Source organism: Pelodiscus sinensis, chromosome 16 (assembly GCF_049634645.1).
Source record: "Pelodiscus sinensis isolate JC-2024 chromosome 16, ASM4963464v1, whole genome shotgun sequence".
Classification (NCBI taxonomy): Eukaryota; Metazoa; Chordata; order Testudines; family Trionychidae; genus Pelodiscus; species Pelodiscus sinensis.
In genome coordinates, this window is record NC_134726.1 from 25,404,371 (window position 1) to 25,417,521 (window position 13,151).

The following is a 13,151-nucleotide window of genomic DNA, read 5'->3' on the forward strand; positions in this document are numbered from 1 at the left end:
TAAGAGGAGGAGGCATATTAAAGCATGAGGAGTTTAAGCCGTATTCGAGCCTGATCCACATGAAATCAATGGAAGTCTTTGAATTGCTACAGTGGGATTTGGATTAGATCCTTAGATGACACCAGATATATTGTGGTTTTATAAGAAATGTCATGCAAACAGTTCCCGGTGAATTCTTCCACTCACAAAAATACAGTATGTGCACAAAGTTCCTTTCTTATGTGGACCTTTATTCAAAACAAACTTGCTCCAACATTTTGTATTTTATGTTGCATAACTTGTTTTGGAAATGTTACCAGACAAGAGATGTGGTCAGGTTTTCAGAATAGATTTATTAGAGAGAAAGACATTAATAGTGTTTGTCTGATGACTTATAACTTCATCCTTTCACTTATTGCTCCTGGTATTAGAGTTGTATTCTGATGTATCTTAGCTAAGTCTGCATTACAGCATTGAAAATAAGTTTCTTTGAGAAGATTATATCAGGAAAATGAAGGATGAATGAGGAGAATGACTTTGGTGGAACAGGAATGATTTTGTTCTAACTTACACCTGCATAAATCAGGAATTGAGGTCAGCTGGAGTTACACAGGTTTAAAACTGATATAAGGTCATGTCTACACTCGGAAATTATTTCAAAATAAGTTATTTTGAAATAATAACTCCCAAAATAACTATGTTGAAATAGTGTGTCCACACTACAGGGAAGCCTTGAAATTAGCCTGAGACAGGTTCCCTTAATATGGACACCATACCTCGATGTAGAGCCCCACGAAGCACTGGGGAGTAATTACTTTGAATGACTCTGGGGAGTAGTTATTTTGAAATAGCAGCAGTGGAGCATCCACATTACCGTTATTTTGAAATAACTATTTCAAAATAAGCGTTATTCCTCATGGAAAGCAGGAGTTATTATTTTGAAATAACCAGCCCCTTATTTTGAACTAACGGGTTTGGTAGTGTGCACATTCCACTTGTTTTTTTTTTAATAAGTGTAGACAGGGCTAAGTGAGCTCTGAACCAGACCCAATATGTGTACTATAATAACAAAAATCATAGTGTGCTTAGTGTACAGGGTTTAGTAAAATCCTTTGAGGCTGTAGAATGTTTAATGAAGCTACTCACTGACTGTGTCAGGGTATCACTGGAATAATAAACTCATTTCCTTTCTTTGTTCCCCATATAAGGATGTTCACTTGTTTTCCTTTAAGGTGGTCTGTAAACAAATATCATCGAATAAGTGCCATTTGTTTTGTATTGTACATGCGAACAGGAAGGAGGTTCCAGTGGGTTCAATTTCCTGCTCTGTTACAGACTTCCTATGTGACCTTGGGCATTTCAGTTAATATCTCTGTGCCTCTGTTCCCCATTTGTAACATGGGGATAATAAAGGAAGGTACCTTACCTCACAGGGATATTGGGATAATACATATATTAGAGACTGTGAAATGCTCAGATTACTACAATAACAGAGGGCAGATAAGTGCCTAAGGCAGATCAGGCCTTACAGGGACTTCAGAAAGAAGAGGTAACCGAGTATCCTTCACATCAACCTCTTTGTTCACACATGTACTGAGGAAATCCCATGGATCTCAGAGCACAGAAACCCAAGGGGTTTGTACAAAGGCCTGGCCCTCCAAAGGGGGGTGGGTGGGAAAGGGAGCAATTGCACCAGGGAGTTCCAAAGGGCCTGGGGTTTCCGGCTGACCGATACTATGGCAGTGGTGGTGGCTGAAGCCTTGGGTCCTTTGAATCACTGCCAGGGCACTGGATGGCAAGCACCATGCAGTATGGTACTTGGTCCTGCTGTGAAGGCAGGAGACTGGACTTAATGACCTTTCAAGGTCCCTTCCAGTTCTAGGAGATAGGCATCTCCATTATAGTATTAAAGGGTTGGCTGGGGGAGGCTTGTCCCCCATCCCACCCCTTCTTCCCAAGGCCCCACCCCTTCTATGAACACAGAGCTGGCCCTCCAACTTGCCTAGGGGCCCAGTAAATTGTGTCAGCCCCCATGGTCCAATGTTATTCTCAAATTCCTCCCATTCAGGCTGGCTTCCTCTGGATTCACATTCTTCTTAGTTCCCTTGTGGGGGTGGGAAGCTCAGCTCTCTCAGAGCACATCTAAACTACGGGCTTTTTTCAACAGAGGATATGCAAATCCGATCGCTTTTCAAAAGCAGGTCTTCCCAAAGTGAAAGTAGTTTGGATGTGTTTTTTTCGGGGGAAAAAAAAACCTTTTTCGAAAAATCGCTCTTCCTTTAAAAAGGAGGTTTATGTGGTTTTTCATAAAAGGGGTTTTTCTTCCAAAAAACCCCACGTCCAGACTACTTTCACTTTCGAAAGACCCGCTTTCGAAAAAGCAGTCGGAAGAAGATATGTAAATTCCTGCGGAATTTGCATTTCCTCTTTCAAAAAACCCCTGTAGTTTAGACGTACCCTGAGAGGGAGTCTACGTAAGATTATGTAGACAATTCTGGAGGGAGATGTTGCTAAAGAATGCTGTAAATGGACCATCCCCAAACCACCAGAACTAGAAAAGCAATGACCACTGGTTTGGATGATACCACAGAGGCTCAACTCCTTCCTCCTCTTCCTTTCCTGCACATTTTATCGGACCCAGGTTATCCCTATTCCAAATCATTCTGACCCTCCCTGGGAAATTTCTGAGACCGTGACAGGGCCTAGCTGTCTTTAATTACTAGGTAAAAGAGTGATGGACTTGGTGGCTTTCCACATTGCATAAAATTCCCTTTGTCTCTATTCAGGCTGCCAAGAGAGAGGGAGTAGGAGAGGGCAACTGCCCCAGGGCCAGGCGATTCAAAAGGGCCTGGGGCTGCCAGCCACCACTGCTGCTACTGCCTCAGCGGTGGTGGCCAGAGGCCTGGGCCCTTTAAATTGTCACTGGAGCTCAGGGCAGCACTGAAGAGCTGGCTGGGGGGAAGCTAGCTCCCAGCCTTACCTCTTCCACCCAAGGCCCCACCCCATTCCAGAGCCATCCATCCACTTTGCCCAGGGTCCTGACAATTCTATCGCCTCCCCCCCTCCCCCGCCTCCATTTAGCTACGTGTAAGTATTTAAAATCATTATCGTTGCTGTACCATTGTAGTTCTGGGCATGCTAATGAGGTTAAATCAAAAGTTTACCATGTGTACTGCTTTATATACACCACTGGCAAGATGATGGATGGCAATGGATCAGTTTCCTATACAGAAGCAATTACCGCCATCTACGGTGACAGTCACAGAAAATAACTCTATCTTAATCATCCCTTCAGCTTGATTTTGAGGGTGTTAAAATGCAATTTTCTAACTGATTTTGCATTAAATACATGTTTAGAAAAAGAACCACTACAGCATTCCTCAACTGTGTTCCCAAATCCTGCCTCTTATAGCAGCTACGCTACAGATGATCACTGCAGAATATGTTAATATTTTTATTAGGGACATTTGTGAATATTTGATTTCGTTATGAACAGGGAGCCAGATGCTAACCTGGTGTAAATTAGTGTAGCACTATTGAGTTCAATGGGATTCTATTCATTTCCTCCAGTTTATGATCTATTTCCCATGAGTTGTTTGGTGAACTGCGCAGAGAAATTTCTTTCCAAAGAATTGAACATTCTAAAATTGTAAAAATACAAGTAGTTAAATCTCCTGGATTCCCAGGGAAAGGCCTTATCCTGTGAAAAGGAGCCATCTTTACATTTAAGCTGCACACCCTTTTGGGAGGATATCACTTTGAGTTCAATTTTATGGAGCCACCCAATCCTGACACCTTCCCTGGAAAGGGCATCGTATGGCAATGATACTCATGTGGATAATGTCAAAGGATGTCCATCATGTTCTCAGGGCATGCTAAGGCTAATGCAGTGGGCGGATTCCTCCCTACCTTAGGCACAGCCAGGAAGACCTTGAAAGACGTCTTATGGACCTTAAAAAATCTCCCTAGCTCTAGCTCTGGACTGGCAAGCTGAAGAGGCTCTCACTTGACCAGTCAGGAAAGTCACCTGCACTGTGGGCCCTAGCTCTCTTCTTCCATGATTGTAGTACCAACACAGCACAACACGTAGGAGGCATATGAACTACACAAGAAGTCCCATAGGTCATCCAGGACCCTTTCTTCTTCTATTTGTGGAGTTTTTTTAGCCTCTAGGAAATCCTGTGGGATGCATATTCCCAGCAGCAGAGATGGAACACAGGAAGGGCCATTGACACATTTGTCTCCATCTGAGTGGCTATGTCTTTCCCTATGAACAGCCTTGCTTCTAGCCCAGTGTGAACCACAGCTCAGTAATGGAGCATTTCTGTCTTGTGAATTCATATTACGACCTCAATTCAAGCCGTCCAGTAAAAAGATGAAGTCAGTGAAGTTGCAGCTCCTTATCTGAAATTTGAACTGAGCTACTCTTGAACCTGCTAGAGGGGACTGGAGCCAGCAGGATAATGAACTTGATTCTTTAAAAAAAAAAAATCATGCTCAAAAGTGTCCCTATCTATCCATTATTCTAGTTGGTTTAAAACAAAATCCCTTATTTCTGTAGGACTCAGATTCAGGTAGTGTGAGGGAATAATCCCCAGCCAGCACTTGATTCCATTTGTCACAGAAGTGAACCTTTCTTGACACATGTACACTCACTCAGTATTCTTCAGAGTTGCAATTATATTGGTGCAAATAAGGAGGAATGAAAAGAACATGCTAACTCTTTACTGATGCAGACAGTTATCTGTTAACTAAATGGATATTCCATAGCACTTCAGAGATGGCTTCTGCAGCGGCGTTACAGTGAAATGTATTCTCTGGCAAATTGTTCTAACTCCTGGAGAATTCATGAGCAGGACTTGGTTAGTTCTCATTTCACAACTGAAGAATTCTTTGTTGATTAAATCTATAAAGTGAGCCAGCTCATGAAAGAATCCTTCAGCACAACCACTATTTGGAAATGGAGAAACCAGAATCTCTTCTTGGCGGTCCCCTGTGCTAAATGTTTGACATTGCCTTACAAATCTTATACCATTGGGTCATTTATTTAGGCAAGCAGAGCAAAATCAGAAAAGAGGAATTTAATTGCCAAGAGAATGTTATTGTGATAAATAAAGTCTGATCATTTACAATTATTTTATTCATTTGGGGCTCTGCATCTTCTACTGTGAAATAATTGCACATAAAGCGGTACAAGGTGAGCCAATTCTATGTATAAATCCCATGGCCAAATGTAAGTTCCAAAGCTAATTCCAAAGGAATCAGTGAAGTCATAGAAATGAATCACAGTGCCTACTAAAACATAAGGGAAGTGTGAATGTGCTTGTAATGTGTCTAGAAGTTAATATGTAACTTTGTTCAGCCTCTTACTTTTTTGTACTATACAATATACTGTATTACAGCCATTGTCACAAAACCTCAAAATGGCACCAGTCTGCTAATTTGTGTTACGATATTAGCTCTCTGTAAGCAATGCTAATTTGTGTTACGATATTAGCTCTCTGTAAACAAAATTTATTGAGATGCCCAACAATGTCTCAAGTCAAAATTATTTATATCCTTTATTCTGATAGAGAGAAGGAGCAGTCATAAATGTAAAAGTTTTGGTTTTTTTTGCTTATCTCGCTAAAACTACCCTTTTTATATTTGTATTTATTTATTTTATTTTTGCTATTGTTAACGGGGGTGGAGTGAAACAGCTGGCTTAGCAATGAAAGGGTGAGGTTTTTTCTCTTGCAAGCGCTTTTTTTTTTTTTGAAGGGCGAAATCCTGCTTTATCAAAGTCAATGGCAAAATTCTCAGATACAACAGAACATAAAATATCTTTTCTATAGTTTTTGGAGCCATCCTATAGAATTTAATAGAGAATTATATCTTTCCTGTACAATTTTACAGGTAGTTTCTACAATACCTATACAAAGGGCATGTGACAGATTTCACCGGGCCCTCAGCAATGTTGGGGGGAGCTCAGCTCTGGGTCCCCCAGAAGGGGCGGGGCACTGGGTAGAAAGGTGGAGCTAGGGCAGCCATCCCTCTGTACCATAAGGACAGCGTTGCCCCTTCCCTAACCAGCCCTGAGCACCGTCGGGACCATGCAGGACTCTGGCGGCAATTTAAAGGGCTCAGCACCCCACACCCTTTTAAATCACCCAGCCTCGGGACAACTGCCCCCTTTGCTCTGTCCCTGTCATCAGCCCCCATTCACTATGAAATCTATGAATTTTAGAATAAAATCAGTAAAACTCTATTCTTTGGTTTCATCCAGAGAAATGCTTTAGAAATCAGTAGTCACTCTGGTTTTAAACTTGGATAAAACCAGAATCTTATTCCAGATTTACAGTGGTGCAAGGAAGTTGAAATCAAGCCTTTTATGCTTTTTATACATGTTTTTCTTATAAGTAGATCATTTTGTAAGAACTAATGCAGGATAGATAAAAAGTGCATTGTTTTTGTAAGTACCAGTACAGTACAGTCATCCATAAAACGTAGGAGTTAATCAGCGTCCATTACTCTCATTTTCTCCAAGTGCAAGAATTTTATTATTTTTAATTATTTACTTATTCCAATTTGACAACTTAAATAGCAGTCCTGGAGTCTAAGCATTTTTTTCTTTACTGGAAAAATTGTGCCAGGTTAGAGATCTGTAAAGTAACATAATTTAACTAGCACTTTAACATAATTCATTTTCTCATTTTAGACAAGCGCTAAGCCCTGGTCTACAAAATAACTCCCCTTATTTCAAAATAACAAGTGGGCTGGTTATTTCCAAATAATAACTCCTGCTTTCCACTAGCAAAAATGCTTATTTTGAAATAGTTATTTCGAAATAGCAGTAGTGTGGACGCTCCAGTGCTGCTATTTTGAAATAACTACTCCCCAAAGTCATTCAGAGTAATTTCCCTCCAGTGCTTCCTGGGGCTCTAAGTTGAGGTAGCACATCCACATTAAGGGAGTCTGCCTTAGACTAGTTTTGAGGCTACCCTGTAGTGTGGACACACTATTTCAAAACAGTTATTTCGGGAGTTATTATTTTGAAATAAGTTATTCTGAAATAATTTCCTAGTGTGGACATGCCCCAAATAACTTTGCATTAATTAAAGAAACTATCTGTAACAACAGATGAAATAAAATGATGGGAGCTCCCACAGAAGAAAAAAATAACCAGGTAGAAATAATAAAATAAAATAAAATAAAATAAAATAAAATAAAATAAAATAAAATAAATGCATATTCATATTCCTTAGAAAGGCTACCTTATCAGACCTCCTCTGTTTCCTTTCATTGAATGGGGGTTTGCACCATTGTCTGATGGTCACTAAATTTAGGTTATTTCAGACAAAGTAGTAGAGAAATGAATATTTTTGTTGTAGCTGGCAAAGGACAGCTATTTTACTGGTTTCTAAATTGCATACAAGTAGCAATAAACAATTAGCAACATTCTTTAAATTTCTCTTTCATCTGCCCTTTGAGAGTTCTGTATGAATACCGAATTTTATGATAGTGGCATTATATAGGACATAAAAACACTCTAACCAAAATAACTGTTTATTGCTTTAATTTTCTTCAATTATGTCCAGTTTTTGAAGTTGCAGTGTGACTACTTACCTGTGAAATACAGCCTTTAGGCTTGATTATGTTTTCATTTACGCTGGTGTAACTCTATTGATTTCACTGTCATTACTTCTGCTTTACACTGGCATATGTGAACTTCAGAATTAGGGCCAATTGTTGATACACACCTCATGATTGGTTTGGCTTACCACATTGCACATATTGCTGTTGCAAACCTGTTGTGTTTCAGCTAGCAGGCATCCAATATAAGCATAGTGTTACAGGGGCTTGTCTACCAACTGCAATTGTTGTGGGCACAGACCTTCTTGGCCCCAGGACCAAGGTGGCAGAGGGTGGGGTGGGAAGGAAAGTAAGCTCCAGGAGTAATGGAGAGCAAGCAAGCTCCTCCTGGCTGGAGGCTGCAGGAGGGGCAGAGAAGAAGCCCCTCCAAAAGGTGTCAAATTTAAAATCCTGTGCATGTCCCTGTATTATTATAAATCAACATAGCAATTAGATCAAATTGCAGTAGGGTTTTTTTTCTTAGCAGCTACATAAGTAAAATATGCATGCAGTAGCTGCTTTCCTCTCTGCCTATCAGGATTATCACTCTGGCAGATTGGAATGCATCCCATAAAGACCTACTAAGCAATCCATGACCTAGGCACAAACAAACCACGCTGCTTGGTGAATCTGCTCAGAGCAATTTTTACTGTGGCTGTCACTGTAGAAATCCAGCATCACGTAAGGTGGTGTTGCTTCAGATGGAAAGAGTGACAAAGTGATATGAAAGGTTGAAACTGATAATCACAATATGCAGCACTCATCTACCTGCTTCAAATAAACAGGCATCACATCTCACACCGTTATGAAAAGGAAGCACCTCTTTTTGTGCATACAAGTATCAGATAATAAACTGATATTTCAAGGGCCTCATACAGGTTATTACTGGCTCTCTGGTGACAAATCCTACTGTTCTTACCTCTCCAGTCCCTGGTGGGACTTTTACCTGAGTATGGACTGATATGACTGTGGACTGATTCTAATCTCACTTGCACCAGTGTAAATCTAGAGGCATCTAAGGGGGTTATGCTAAATTTACACTAGTGCAAGGGGGATGTGACTATGACTTTGAGTAAGGACAGCAGGATTTGGCCCCTGGCTTGTCAATTTTCCAACACTCGTAATAGCATAAAACAAAGCTTCTACCTGTACAGCCTGCATACCATATATCAAGGGCATGTCTACACTAGGGAGAAGATCAGTCCTCTGGAGGTTGATCTTCTAGTGCAGGCCTGCACAGCATATGGCCTGTGGGCTGCATGTGGCCCATAGGGGCTCACTGTGCAGCCCGTGCTGACTACGGGCAGCGCAGCCCCATCCGATCCGCTGGCCGGGCAGAGGAGCGGAGCGCCAGCAGGGAGGGGGAAGTGTCGCGATTCTCGCTGCTAGGCTGCCTGCATGCAGCTGCAGCGCGAGGAGGCAGGGCGCGAGCCAGAGGGTGGGATGCCAGCAGACGCCAGGACGCTGGTGTGATGTGGCGTTGTGACATCACAGCCGGCAACCGCCAGATTAAAAAAGGCTCCGGCAGCCCTGCAAACTGGAAGGCAGAAGCTTTCCAAGTTGTGCAGGCCTGTTGTAGTGTTTGATTTAGCAGGTCTAATGTAGACCTGTAAATCGAATACAGAGGGCAACTTCTGTCAGCGTCCGTTACTCCTCATTCTGCAAGGAGTAAGGGAAGCTGACAGGAGTGTGTGCTCCCATCAGCCACCTGCTGTGTGGATGCCACCACAGCTCGGTTTATGGTAAGCTGACTCCAGCCACGTATTTTGCGTAGCTGGAGTTGCACACTTAAAATAGACACGCCTGGTGTTGTGTAGAACAGGCCTTAAGTTACTTTCTCTCCCTATGATATCTTCATCAGATTGTACTTGTTCCATATAAAACATCATCTGAGAACAAATTTTAAATGGATTTAGCAATCATGAGGGAACCCAATCCAAGGACCATAAAAGCCAACTGGGGAATTTCCAATATTTTCAGTGGAACTGGAGAATATCCATCATTTTCAATGAGAGTTTGATGACTACCCAAGTTGACAGCCCCGTTCAGACAAAATTCTTCTCACTCAGAGTACGCATAGCATTGCAGAGAGGAATGTAGTGTCCTCCATATTGTCCATTTAGTGTATCCATATTGTTCATTTAGTGGAGACTGACCTCTGAAAATGAAAGTCTTGGTTGGTGTATAGACCCATACAGTCACAGTGCAATTTGTTCTAAGATTTTTAGAAATCTCATTAGCTCTTTACTCCCATGTAAGCATTTTTCTACTCAAGTTAACTGAGTGGAGGATTATTCAGTGCAGTCAGATGACCTTCAAGAGAACATTCTGGATGTTTATTTTTCACTGTAATGTCATCACGATGTAATACCGAGATCCATCTGTTCTTTTTGAGCATCATTAGGAAGGGTTTTCATTGTAATGTTCTTCTGTGGAGGAATGACATCACAGCACATATATTTTCTGTTATGAGTCGTAGTCACGGCACCATAGCACCTAGGGTCTAAATGAGATCAGAGCCCCATTGGTTAAGATCCTCTTGGCAAGATCAGAGCTGGACCATTTCACTTGGCTGGTGTCCCTGAAAAGGAAAATGGGACACTTTTTCCTGGCTCTCCACACCTCCAATATTGTGTTCAACCCATGCTGGCATTATTCAGGAACATACTACAAGTCATTCCGGCTGACTGTTTTAACGATCACTCAGGGAGTGTGTTTTTTCAGCAAGTGGATAGTTTTCTGTTGAACACTAGCAATTTCTTTCTCTTGCATCTTGCTTCCTTCTGGCAACCTTTGCAGTATAATGAGCGCTACTTGACAAAGGTGGGCGTAACGGCAGACAGCAAGAGGTAGAAGTAAAATGTTGGCCTGATGCATCTTTGCAACTTAGGCAGGTGGCAGGGGAATTAACAGCATCTGCAAAGTCAAGGCTGGAATGCGCCTGTGTGAGGAGTGTGCCTGTGTGCAAGGCTTTTCCTGATTAATTATTATGATTATTAATTATTTATTCTTCGTAATTATCATAGCCCTTAGGAACCCTAGTCTTGGACAAGGATACCTTGCTTTTGAGTGGGGTCTTCTGGGGTTACAAATGTTTATGTCCTCAGGATAAGCACTTCCTTTGCTAACTGTCTGCCCCTCAGCTTCATAGGGATTTAGAGGATGCAGGATTACAATGTATATGTATCCCCAAAGTGATGGTCTTCTCACACCATAAAGGTCTTTTCAAAATGATCTATCCTGAAATGTGCCTTGTACAATGCCCACAGCAAATCTGAGGTTCACCCTAGTCCCTCTAGCAAGCTTAGAAAGATCTGTTAATTGTTGAGGAACACCGAGGAACCCTACAACACTTATTTCTTGCTCTTGTGTAGCACCAATCACTATAGTATTAAATAACTGATAGTAGCTGCTTGCCTTCTGGTTTGTAACTAAACGGGTAGCCTAGTTTTACACTGTAGCATGCCTTTGGCCTTTTTTAGGACTCCATTGATTAGCTCTCTCCATCACAGGTGTTTATAGACTCTAATTAATTAGTCTTTGGTAGTGAAGAGGTAATGGTGTTTGCTACTTGCTTTCCTTGCTGCTTTGAATGACAGTTTTACTGTCAGGAATTAAGATCCTAACTAATTAACTCCATGTTGTTACAGGGTTACCAACCTTCCAGGCTTGACCTGGTGTCTCCAGGAATTAAAGATTAGTCATTAATTAAAATTATGTCGTATGATTAAGTCCCGAAGAATTTGCCAGACCATAATTGGCACTTTTACTTCATGAAAGGTGAGTGTGTGCTCTAGCTACTAGGCCACACTGCATCCACAATTCATACTGACATGCAGGGAATCCTTATGGAGCAGTGCTTGCAGGTACAGGCACCCTTTCACAGAATCTATAAATCTACCATTGCTGTCTCCATCCTGTCCCTTCACGCAATAGAACTGCACTGATTCAACTGCATGTGGGACTGCGGTGGAGGAGGTGAATGGGGCGGTTGGGGAGGTGGGTCTCTGAATTGCTTATTTTAGCCTCTTGTTTGTGCCTTAAACTTTCATCTTCCGTGATACATTTTCCATTTCTGCATTTTTATTTAGTAACAGTCAGTACCCTGCATGTGGCTTTTCAAAAGAGGAAAAGGGGAGGGGAGATGGGAAAGCAGTCAGCGCAGCAGGGATGAGACAGCATCTATAGGTTCTGGAGATCCGGGTTCAAAGGTCAGGAGCCAGATGAGTTTATTTGACATAGTCCCAGTCTGGCTGGTAACACAAAAAACAACCTGCAATTGTGGCATGAGTGGTAGCTTCCGCTCAGGAGAGACCCGGATCTGAAATAAGAGGGTGACATAGGTTAGGGATGTTAAATATCGGTTAAGTGAATAGTCGAGTAACCTCATGAATTCTTATTGGTTAGTCGACTATTCTATAGTCCCCGGGGGCGGGGCCGGCAGCCAATGTGCTGCAGCCTCACTCCTGAGGAGCCCCCTGCCATTCTGCCTGTATCAGAGGCAGCAGTGCAGGGTGCCAAGGGGGAGCTGGTCCGCTAGGGAAGCCAATTTAAAAATCAGCTCCCCTTGTGGACCAGCTGCCTATCACCCTGTGTTGCTAACTCTGATAAAGAGGTAGTGGAGGTCTGTGCTCCTGGACCCAGTGAGAGCTGGAACTGAACCGGGCTGACTGCCCACCCAGCTCCTAATACACTTTAAATGCATAACTGCAGCAGGGGTAGGTCCCGAACACATTTCAAGCCAGGACTGAGCCAGACTGCTGGCCAGATTGCTAAAAAATTTACTGGCAAGTGCGTGGCAGAATGCGTGTAGTTTATAGCATTAACCTATAAGCTTTTGATTATCGGTTCATTGGTTAATCGACTACACTATTACATCCCTAATATAAGTCAAGATAGCAGGGCTTTGGCAGAGCTAAGAAGCTGAGAGAGCTTGACAGTGCCTGCCCAAATTATGCTGCCAGTGACTCTCATAACAAAAATGTTCATTTAATAATCTCACTAAGTAATAGGTTAAAATATATCTTTAAGACTTTCTGGACATTTTTGTCATGTTAATAGTCTGTCTCAATAATGATAGTAAATTTTTGTTTACAATTTGCCACTCTGTGATAATGTTCTGCATATAGGTGAGAAAACTGAAAAGGCCTGAAAACCAATTTGCAGGCAAGAATAAAAATCCCTACGTAATTTTTCTGTGTGTAACCCCCAAGGAGATTGCTTGGATTCCCGGGGCTTTGTCTGCTGGCAGCTCAGGGAGAGGCACTCTGAGTTTGCCTTGGCTCCCCCTCCCTACCAGGGCCAGAGTCTGCCCGGCAACCCACAGGGAGTGAGATGCCCCTCCCAGGGGGAAGGAGAGACCATTGTTGAGGGGAGTCTGGAGCCAGCCAGGAAAAGGGGAGGACTGAGTGTGTGGGAGCTAGTAAGCCCCAGGCCTGCATGCAGGGTTCCCCCTGAGAACTGGCCTCTAGGGACCTGAAGGCAGGATCCCTCAGCTGGGTTTATGTCTCCACTGTTGATTCCCAGTTGTGGAGTTTGCTGGGAGGCTTCCCCAGCCAGGC

The 13,151-nt window shown here is 42.4% G+C and overlaps 1 protein-coding gene across 2 annotated transcripts in view; it reads left to right on the forward strand.

Moving 5' to 3' along the window:
- The window catches only part of FAM20C (FAM20C golgi associated secretory pathway kinase), a 104,949-nt gene that overhangs the window by 25,070 nt on the left and 66,728 nt on the right, over nt 1-13,151 (forward strand). The gene's annotated exons all lie outside the window — the stretch shown is intronic.